The 10284-nt window shown below is 39.3% G+C and overlaps 1 pseudogene; it reads right to left on the bottom strand.

The window, feature by feature from the left end:
* Positions 1–1750: 1750 nt before the first annotated feature.
* On the bottom strand, positions 1751–2804 carry LOC105480613 (NFU1 iron-sulfur cluster scaffold homolog, mitochondrial-like; annotated as a pseudogene).
* Between the last annotated feature and the right edge of the window lie 7480 nt (positions 2805–10284).

Raw genomic sequence — 10284 nt, 5'->3', positions numbered from 1 at the left:
GTGAGTTCTCTGATAGAAGAGCTATGTGAATACATTAAAACTGCACCTCAATGATTTGGAAGAAGATAAATAAGAAGCAGTTGGACAGAGATAAGAGAAAAACATTCCAAGCAGAGGGAGAGCATATGCAAAGTTCTAGAGCTGAGAAGAGGTTGTTTCATTTGGAGAGCTGCCCTGATTCATGCTGGCAGGAGGAGAGAGTCCAGGTGCAGAAGAAGCTGGGTCCTAGCTGTGAAGTGTTTGGCTGCCATATATTTTCATCTGGACTTTATTCTTAAGGTGACAAGGAGCCTATGGTGGGTCCGAGATGCAGAGTGACACCATATGGCATTTGCATTTCAGATAGGTTATTCTGCTTGCTGTGTGGAGAATGGATTGTGTAAGGAAGAGGTGCAGGTTGGAGAGCTTTTGGAAGATTGTTTTAGTGATTAGATAACAGAAGATTGTGTCTTCTCTTGGATAATGGTGAAAGGTTGTATCAAAGACGACTGTTGTGAGATATTTAAGAAGTACAAATTGATGTGCATAAATACAGGGGCTGTGAGAGGAAAAAGAGGATCTTAATGATTCCGATATTTGTAGCTTGGACAAGTGCATGGAATAGGGAAAACAAAGCCAGCCCTTTTCTTTGTATTACAAGAGGTGGGTTTTGCCAGAGACTAGTCAAAGCTAAAAATAAACAACATGCATGAAAATAAACAACATGCATTATTGGCCTTTTTATAAACATGAGTTTGGGTGTATAAATATATAGTTGAAAGATACAGCTTTTGCAGAGATCATTCTGCTCCCACTACACAGAGCCCCAAGATCAGGAAGAATAAGTTCTGTTTTAAATTCTAAACATACTGAGCACTCGCATCATTCAGGGTACTTGATGTCAGTCACCTGCCACATGGTAAAGGATCAGTAGCAACAATAACAATGGCAGAAAGCTGGCCACCACCTCGGCCCTGGGTCAATTTACTAAAACTCAATTTGTAATAAATGAACAGCTTTTAATTAGCTCATCCAATTATCTACTGATCAACCAATCAATGATATTTTAACTAAATAACAATTCACTCTAAACTTTCAGGCAAATAAGCTAGAATAAGACAGCTTACTGCATGATCTTCCTGCAAGGGGCTGTGCAAGTGCCAGGGAAGTCATAAGCATAGACTATCAAGAAACACTGGATTTTGTGCATAAGAGAAATGTCATCTTTTCTTATATAAAATGCATAGACAGGAAAATGTATGCTGATGCAAAACTGAATGTAAAAAAAAATTCTTAACTATTTAGCAAATTGCTCTTTTAGTGAAATGATTTTGGAAAATGAATTTTCAGATACTTGACCCTCTTTTTCTTTTAATCTTTCTGAACCTGCTCCCTCAACTGTAAAATGAAGATAATAACAATGTTTACATTGTAGGGTTATTGTAAGGATTACATAAAATAATACATAGAAATTATCAAGCTGTGCCTAGAACATGGAAAGTGATCAACAAATAAGATACAGCTGATATTATTAACTCAATACATGCTTTTTGAATTAATGATATAAAAACCAGATGGTCAAATAAAATCAGTCAGTGGAAAATGATTGGCTATAGTGTGCCAGACATTTCCATAAGTTCTTCATTCGATCTTTTTTTAATCATTCTCTGAAGAAATTGCATATTTTATTAATCCTCAAGTTCCTCAGTATATTAATAATAACAGCTTGATATATATTATCGATAAGTCCGACTGTCGTACCCAAAGAATATCCAGATTATTTTAAGGTGAATTTGCTTCCTTTTCATCTGATTCATCATCCATAACCTGTTCTACACCTTCTACCTCTGGAATATAAAACTGCAGCATGTTCTGAATTCCATTTTTCAGAGTAATGATTGAACGAGGGCAGCTGGTACAAGAACCCTGGAGTTTCAGTCATATGATGCCATCTTCAAAGCCTTTGTAGATTACATCTCTACATATTCTAGTATCTAACACTTCCTTAATCATTGCCACAACTTCATCATCTTCATATCCTGCTTCTCCTGAAGATGTTTCCTCAGTAACTAGGGGTAAACCAGATGCAAAGAAGTCCATGGTGGTTGTGTATATATCTGGTTTTAGTAAATTCCAGTCTAATTTTTCATTTTCCTTTGTGACAGTGAAGAAATCTGGCCCAAAGAAAACACTTTTTACTCCTTCAATCCTAAATAACTGCCTAGCCAAAGGAGAGTGAAATGCTGCAGCTGGGGTAGGAAAATCCATGAGCCTTGTCTCAAAAACTGGTTTCCATGGTATAAACTTTAAACTATTAGGATTTGGGATATCTGTGTTTGAATAAACATGTGTCTCACTGGGTTACAAAAGGCTGCAGGTAGTGGGAAAAGTAGTCTTTCTACAAATTGATGCAGAGGCTGTTTCTCTGTTTTTTTGAGACTGAGTCTCACTCTGTCACCTAGGCTGGAGTGCAGTGGTGCCATCTCAGCTCACTGCAACCACCGCCTCCCAGGTTTAAGCAATTCTCTGCCTCAGCCTTCCAAGTAGCGGGGATTGCAGGCGTCTGCCACCACGCCTGGCTAATGTTTGTATTTTTAGTAGAGACAGGGTTTCACCATCTTGGCCAGGCTGGTCTTGAACTCCTGACCTCGTGATCCACCCGCCTCGGCCTCCCAAAGTGCTGGAATTACAGGCGTGAGCCACCGTGCCCAGCCCAGAGGCTGTTTCTTAATGATGTATAGCTTCTTCAACACATGATAGAACCGCCTGCGCAGCCCCGCAGCAACAGCCGCAGTTGCCCAGCCGCGCCGGGCCTCTGCTACCATCTTAGTCCGAGAGTCTCCATCTTCATGCCATTGCATAAAGTAGATACTATTATCTCTGCTTTCAGGTGAAGCATGTGAGATTGAAACAGGTAAAGCATCTGTTCAAATAGTGAAGGACCTGCCTTTTGAATCCAGTGGTGGATCCCAGGGCAGTTTAACATGTTGGTTAAGTCAAGGCTGTGGATTCTGACACAGCCTTGTGTTCTCTGGGCTCCAGCACCTACTTGGCTTCTTATGGTGCCTTATTTATTATCCTCTTTTAGTCTCAGTTTCCTTATCAACAAGGCTGGTATAACTACACCCATCTAAAAGGTGTGTGAGGCTCAAAGAAGATGATGGGTTGTCAGTTCCCACTTGGCTCCCCTTGTTCAGCACCCCACCACTTACTCAGTCCAGTGTGTTCCCGTGAGGGTAGATTGACCTTTATTGTCAATAGTGTGTTCTGCCACATCTTCTGTGGGTGAAAGACTGTGATTGGCCTTTCCGTGGTTTCTAGGGTATGTATAGAAGTAGGTTGCCCTTTCCTGATGCCATGTTCTGGCATATAAACAAAAATATAGTTCTTAGACTTAGAATCGGGTTTTGTCCCCAGCAGAGTCACAATAACATGATCACCCAGTCATCACTTGAGTACTGTCATTTTCCTTTGTCCTTTACAGGAGACCAGAGGGTCAGGTTCGTTTTCTAAATGACTTGGAGGAAACATGCAGTTCCCCAGACCTTTAAATTAGTTCCTCTCCCTTCTTGTTCCCTATATCCTATGGTTTTATGAATTACCTCAGGAGCCCACCAAATGTGTCAGGAATGACAGTTAGACTGTACAACTTGTGGTCAGTGACTCGAAAGTGTCAGTAACCACTAAGACAGACATGAGCTTGATGCAAAGACCCCCTCCCATAATTAAGCAACTATAATTCCTAATATGCATGAGCACAGTGCTATTATCACTGAGTTAAAATGAACTGAAGATTAACTTAATCTGCATTGATTACAGATTTTGAGACATATAATGGGCAATGTGCATTTGAGAATAAAGAAACAAATTATAAGTCTGGTTTTCTCAAATAGATCTTCAACAAGTCACTTCACTGCTGTTGGCCTTAGTTTTATACTGTGAAAACTAAAATACTTTTTTAAGAATGTCTACCCAGCTTAGCTCAATAAAAATGGGGCTGATGAGAAAATGGATTTGAAAGGGTTTGTAGAAAAAGGTGAAAGCATTCTATTTATGCTAAGAAGCATCATGATTAGAAAAGTTTTCTTATTTTTGTGTAAAGAGCACTAGACCAGATATTCAGAAGGGGATTTAAAATTTGCTAATGTAGACAGAAGCTTATGGAAGCCACTTACTGTAGTAAGAAGCAAGAGGGAGTGCTGTGAAGTCATTTTTAGCAGATCTAGACACAGAGCCTTCAGTAAGCAATGATTATGAACAGGAAGCATTATAAAGCTCTGTTTCAGGGAAAGAAGTTTATCTAGCAGAATGAAAATTGAAAATTGCTCATGCCAATTAGGGATTTTAGTTTAGCCCACCAATAGGGGTACACAATACACAGTAATGAATTCCTCTCTATACCCCTCTTCTTGTATCTCAAGATTGCTTACAAAAAAAAAATCTAGAGTACAAAGAAAATGAGGAAAATCCAAGAATTATCAATGGACAAGATTGCACATAATACTGTTCCAGTTGACTGAATCTTCTTGTTAATTAAGCATTAATGGAATGCCCATGATTTATTTAATCATAGAATATCAGCACTTGGAAGGATCACAGAGAACGTCAAGTCCAAGGAGCTGTATAATGCTCCCTGGAGAGGTTCTATTGATCCACTTCAAGAGCTATCCCAAGAATAGGGAAAAAAACTGAGCAGCAAGGTTTTGAGACCCCTCACATACTATGCTCCCAACTTTACGCTACGGTAGTTCTATTTTATATCTAATTAACACTTGGGCTTCTCTGAAAGATATTGATGTCTTCAAAAATTATATGAATAGAGTTTACAGGTTTTTGGAGGATAATGGCAGCTGTCTAAATTAGAATCAATTCCTACATCCTCCAAAAAATGTACAGACCATTAAAGAAAGCAAAGGAAACCACCCTCAACCATGCTATAGCATAATTAGGAGACAGAGATGACTAACATCATCAGCTCATATGTAAGTAGGGGAATAAATATTCAAAACAGCAAAGCCAGAGCCAGCTTCAGAACTCACACCCAAATGGAGCATCGGGCAGAGACTGTGTGGGAAAGAAGAGGACAGCAGGAGCCTAGCTGTGATGAAAAACAAAATAAAGTACACCAGAGGGAAATGGCCTCACCCTCAGTGGAGAAAAATGAGAGCATCTAAAATCTGGTGAACAAGAACACAGGCTATGGATAAGGTTGGGGTAGTTATAAGGAAGTTGAAAGGAAATGATCTGAGAGTGCACTGCTTCTGGGGAATAAGGAGGCAACCAACAGTGAAGATGTCTTTTGGAATCTTCACGGTAAATGAAAAGATGGAAGCACAAGTTTGAATGTAAGGGTCTTAGAGAAACAAAAAGCTCATAAAATTAGGAAGCTAATTATTTTTCCCCTCCCCCAAGCAGCCACCATTAAAGAAACTGTACTTCAGCATGTCAACAAAGAATGTGATCTTGAACTAAGCAAGCTGGTAAATTATCCAAACTCCTTAACCAAAGTGCTCTGGGGTACAGGGCAGGGAGAGAGAAATCCCAACCAGCAAAAGGAGTCTACAAAATCTCCATGAAGAAGGTGACACTTGAGATGGGACAATAAATTGTAATGGAAAGTCTATTTGATGCCAGGTGCCGTGGCTCATGCCTGTAATCAATCCCAGCACTTGGAGGGGCTGAGGTGGGTGGATTACTTGAGGCTGGAAGTTTGAGATCAGCCTGGTCAACATGGGGAAACCCTGTCTCTACTAAAAATTCAAAAAGTAGCTGGGTGTGGTGGCATGCACCAATAGTCTCAGCTACGTGGGAGGCTGAGGCATGAGAATCGCTTGAACTTGGGAGATGGAGGTTGCAGTGAGCTGAGATCATGCCACTGCAATTCAACTTAGGCGACAGAGTGAGACTGTGAAAAAATTCTATTTGATATATTTTTAAAAGCCATGTGCTTTAGAATCAGATAGATGATCAGGAGATTCTACCTAATATGCTGTGTTATGTTACACACATATTTTGTTACTTTTTTCCAACAGTATATTGCAAACATTATTTCCCCATGTCATTATTTTTCTACATACCCATTTTTAAATGATTTCATAGCATTTTATTATAGTTATTGCACTACTTTGACTTTATTTAATTTCTTCTTATTATAGAATCAAGTCATTTCTATTTTTTCTGTTATTAACAGTGTCATAAAGGATATCCTTGTTGTGATATTTTTGTGCTCATCCACATTTTGCAGAGACCAAAGACGAATTTGAATATTATTGAATTGTGCTCCAAGAAAGCTGTGTTCATTTGCACTCTGACTAACTGTGTAGGTAAGATAATAACCCTTTTCTGCTCACCAATGGGTCCCATGTTTGTACAGTTATAGGACGCTTTCCTGAGCACTATCATTAAAAAGGGCAATGTCATTTTATCACTTCCTGCCCAACACATAAGCTTCATCATAACTCTCATGAGTGTTGAAGATTAAATAGAATGATATATGCAGCACACCACATAGTAAGTGCTTACTAACATTTTCCATCTCTCTAGTTTTCTTGAACCGATTGTGTTTCTTGCCTTACTGTCTCATAAAAACAAGTATTATCATTTTTACTAACACTTTGTTGAAAAAGACAGTTCTATTGTACCAAGGCTTGTGCTGCTTTTATTTCCAGATTTCACAAACAAGCCCACATCGGACAGATTCACGCTTCTGCTGTTACTGCAAAACTTCCCTTACCTGCTTCTTAGCCTTTTGGCTATCCTGGTGAAAGCCCTCTTGATTTCACTGACTGTTCTGCGGAGGTCCAAGTATCTCTGTAACCAACAGAGCTTCCATTCCCTAGTCGTATTCATCGACCTGGTCCCCTATTCCATAGTGGCAACTCATGAAGCAGAAATCTTCCTGCCCGCTTTGTCATACTTACAATCTCTAGTCAGGGCCCAACCGACTCACTGGCCTGCTAAGTCAATGAATCATACGCCGCTGTGACTCAGCCCTTTTCCTTTTATTAAGATAATGAGGAAGTCTCTTCATACAGTCATGGCATTTGTTATCAGAAAGAAAATTCACCGAGATCAGTTGATGAATATATTTTTATTCATTACAGGGAAAGGTCACATTAAGCTGAAAAATAGAAAATCAGAAACGATTTTATAGGTGATATTGGAGGAGATAATATAGACCAACGTGCCCTTTATGAGTGAAACAGAATTATTCTCTTCTCCCAAATGAGATGTAATGACTGCAGTAGTGGGTGAATTATTGAACTGAAAATGCGGCTGGATGATGTGAAAATAACAAAAAGCTATTAAATGTAATTTTAATCTCTGACACACTAAGAGGAATGACATAAAATTCAGTATCTAATGGTTTTATATTTTTATAAAGTAGTCAATCTCCTAGACTTAGGCTGCTTATGAACAAACTCTTTTTTTGAATTTCAAACTTTGATAATATATTATAAAACATTTTTGGAAACTGTAGTATAACATAAAATATAGTTCATCTTTATCCCAGAGATCCTAAAACCCCTGGAATTTCCTGAGTGATAAGAGTGTCTTGTTATTCATAAGGAGTCCCTTTTGATCACACTCGAATTTATGTTAATGGAGGTACTTAGGTTGGGGTCTCTAGATAGCCTCAAGATGGGGGCTGGATACCAGACAGACTAAGAATTAAAGGGTTGGAACTTTCAGCCCCACCCACATATCTCTGGAAAGGGGTAAGGAGGCCTGGAGATTGAACTCTTCAAAAAGCTCTTGAACAAAAAGATCTGATGAGCTTCTGGGTTTCTGAACAGGTGAAGGTTCTGGGAGGGTGGCACACTCAGATAAGGCATGCAAGCTCCACTCCATCCCCCTCAAGACCTTGTCCTGTGCACCTCTTCCATCTGGCTCTTTTATTTTCTTTATAATCAACCAGGAAACATAAGTGAAGTGTTTACCTGAGTTCCATGAGCTATTCTAGCAAATCATCAAAACTAAGGAGAGGGTCATGGGAACCCCTTGATTTATAGCTGCTCTGTCAGAAGCACTGGAGGCCCAGACTCGTGATTGGCATCTGAAGTGGGCAGTCTTGTAGGATTAAGCCCTTAACTTGTGGGATCTGAACCTAACTCCAGGTAGATAGTGTAAGAATTGAATTAAATTGTAGGCTATTCAGTTGGTGTTTGGAGAGTTAGAGAATTGCTTGATATGGGAAAAATCCCCACACATCTGATATCAGAAGTGTTGTGTGAGAGTATAGATTGTGTTTTCCCAGAGAAGCTTAATAGGTGAACATGGCATTATGTTAAGCATAGGAAGACAAAATATGTTATCTACTTCTTAAAAGTTCATAATTAGTTTGGCCCCAAATTCATGCATATGTTTAGTCATTCAATGTGTCTTCAATGTCTATCATGTAACACGTGCACTGGAGGAAATCAAAATGAAGAAAGTACATCTTGTGCCTTCTGGAGGCACACAATGAAATGATCTCCCATTTCAAAGTCACATCGTGGAGGCCTTGGCATGACTCACATCTTTCAAACACCCTCACATTTTTTTCATTTATATTTTACAGCAACAGTGAGGAAGATGTTGTCATCCTGTTTTACAGGTGAGAAAAGTAAGATTCAGGGACCTTAAATCATATGCTCAATGTGGTACAGCTAGCAAGTGTCAAGGCTCGGATTTGAACCCATGTCATATCACCACAAATCCAAACTCAATATTGGCCCAAGAAAATGCTCTAAAATTTCATTTGATACAAGTTCAAGTGTAAGCTGCTCCTTCCCTCTGACTTCAGAATTTACCATTTTGGAGAGGAAATGAAATCACAGGTGAAATTTTAGTAGCTAGACTGGTTGGATGTATACTTGTACTGCTTCCAAATGTCACAATTACTAGTGTTAATATGAACTAAGGTTGGGGTGATGGTGAATTTTATGTGTCAACTTGACTGGGTCATCCGGTGCCCAGAGATTTGATCAGACTTTATTCTAGGTGTTTGTGTGATTTGGGGCAGGGATGGGCAGTGGAGTAAAGCAGGTTGCTCTCCCTAATGTGGGTGGGCCTCATCCAATCTGTTGAAGCCCTGAAATGAACAAAAAGACTGACCATCCTCCAAGTAAGACAAAATCCTTCCTGCCTGACAGCCATCATACTGGGACATCAGCTTTTACCTGCCTTCAAACTGAAAAATTAGCTCTTTGTGGGCTTCAACTCTGCTGGCCTTCAGACTAGAACCACACCATCGAGTTTCATGGTTCTCAGGCTTTCAGAATCCAACTAGAACTACAACACTGGTTCTCCTGGGTTTCCGGACTGTTGACTCACCCTGGGATCTTGGGACTTTTCAGCCTGTATAATTACCTGAGCCAATACTTTTGTAATAAATCTTACACATACACACATACACACACACACTCACACACACACCCCCTATTGGATCTGTTTCTCTGAAGATCCTTGACTAATATAATCAGCATGGCTTAATATTAAAGGGCAGTGAAATTAGCCATGCAGACAGTTAAGCTGGGGCAGTGCCGTTCAGAACTTTCTGTGATTATAGAATTGTTTTATAGCTGCACTATCTGGTATAGTATGCACTAACCACATATGGCTATTAAACAACTGAAATAGCTAATGAGACTAAGGAACTGAATTTTTAAATTTTTTATTTTAATAAATTTAAATGTGTATTTAAATGGCCCCGCATGATCAGTGGCTACCATATTGGACAACCCAAATTTAGAATTTCTCTACTTTATACTAATGATTCCTACTAACTGTGTGAGATGATAGATAGATAGATAGATAGATAGATAGATAGATAGATAGATAGATTTAGACAGAAACAGAGAGGGACAAACAGATAGAGATGGTCATTGTTTATTTTATATCTTTCCCACTAAAATGCAAAGCCATTTAGGGGAAAGAAACTGTTCATTTCATTCCCACTGTATCCTCAGCACCTAGAAAAGGACCTTGAAGGAAATTGGACCTCAATTAATATTTGTTAAATTAGCGATTTTGCCTACAAGTATTTAATAGTAATCTTGAGGCAATGTGGTTTGAATACCCACATACACATTGGTCTAATTAGGGTTTTATTATTTTATATTATTTTTGAGACAAAGTCTCGCTGTGTTGCCCAGACTGGAGTGCAGTGATGCACTCATAACTCACTGGAACCTCCGGAGATCAAGTGATCCTCCCACCTCAGCCTCCTGAGTAGCTGGGTTTACAGGTTCACACCACCATATCCAACTAATTTTTGTATTTTTTGTAGATAATGGGTTTCTCTATGTTGCCCAGGCTGGTCTC

Source organism: Macaca nemestrina, chromosome 2 (genome assembly GCF_043159975.1).
Source record: "Macaca nemestrina isolate mMacNem1 chromosome 2, mMacNem.hap1, whole genome shotgun sequence".
Classification (NCBI taxonomy): Eukaryota; Metazoa; Chordata; class Mammalia; order Primates; family Cercopithecidae; genus Macaca; species Macaca nemestrina.
This window is presented reverse-complemented; position numbering and strand designations above follow the sequence as displayed.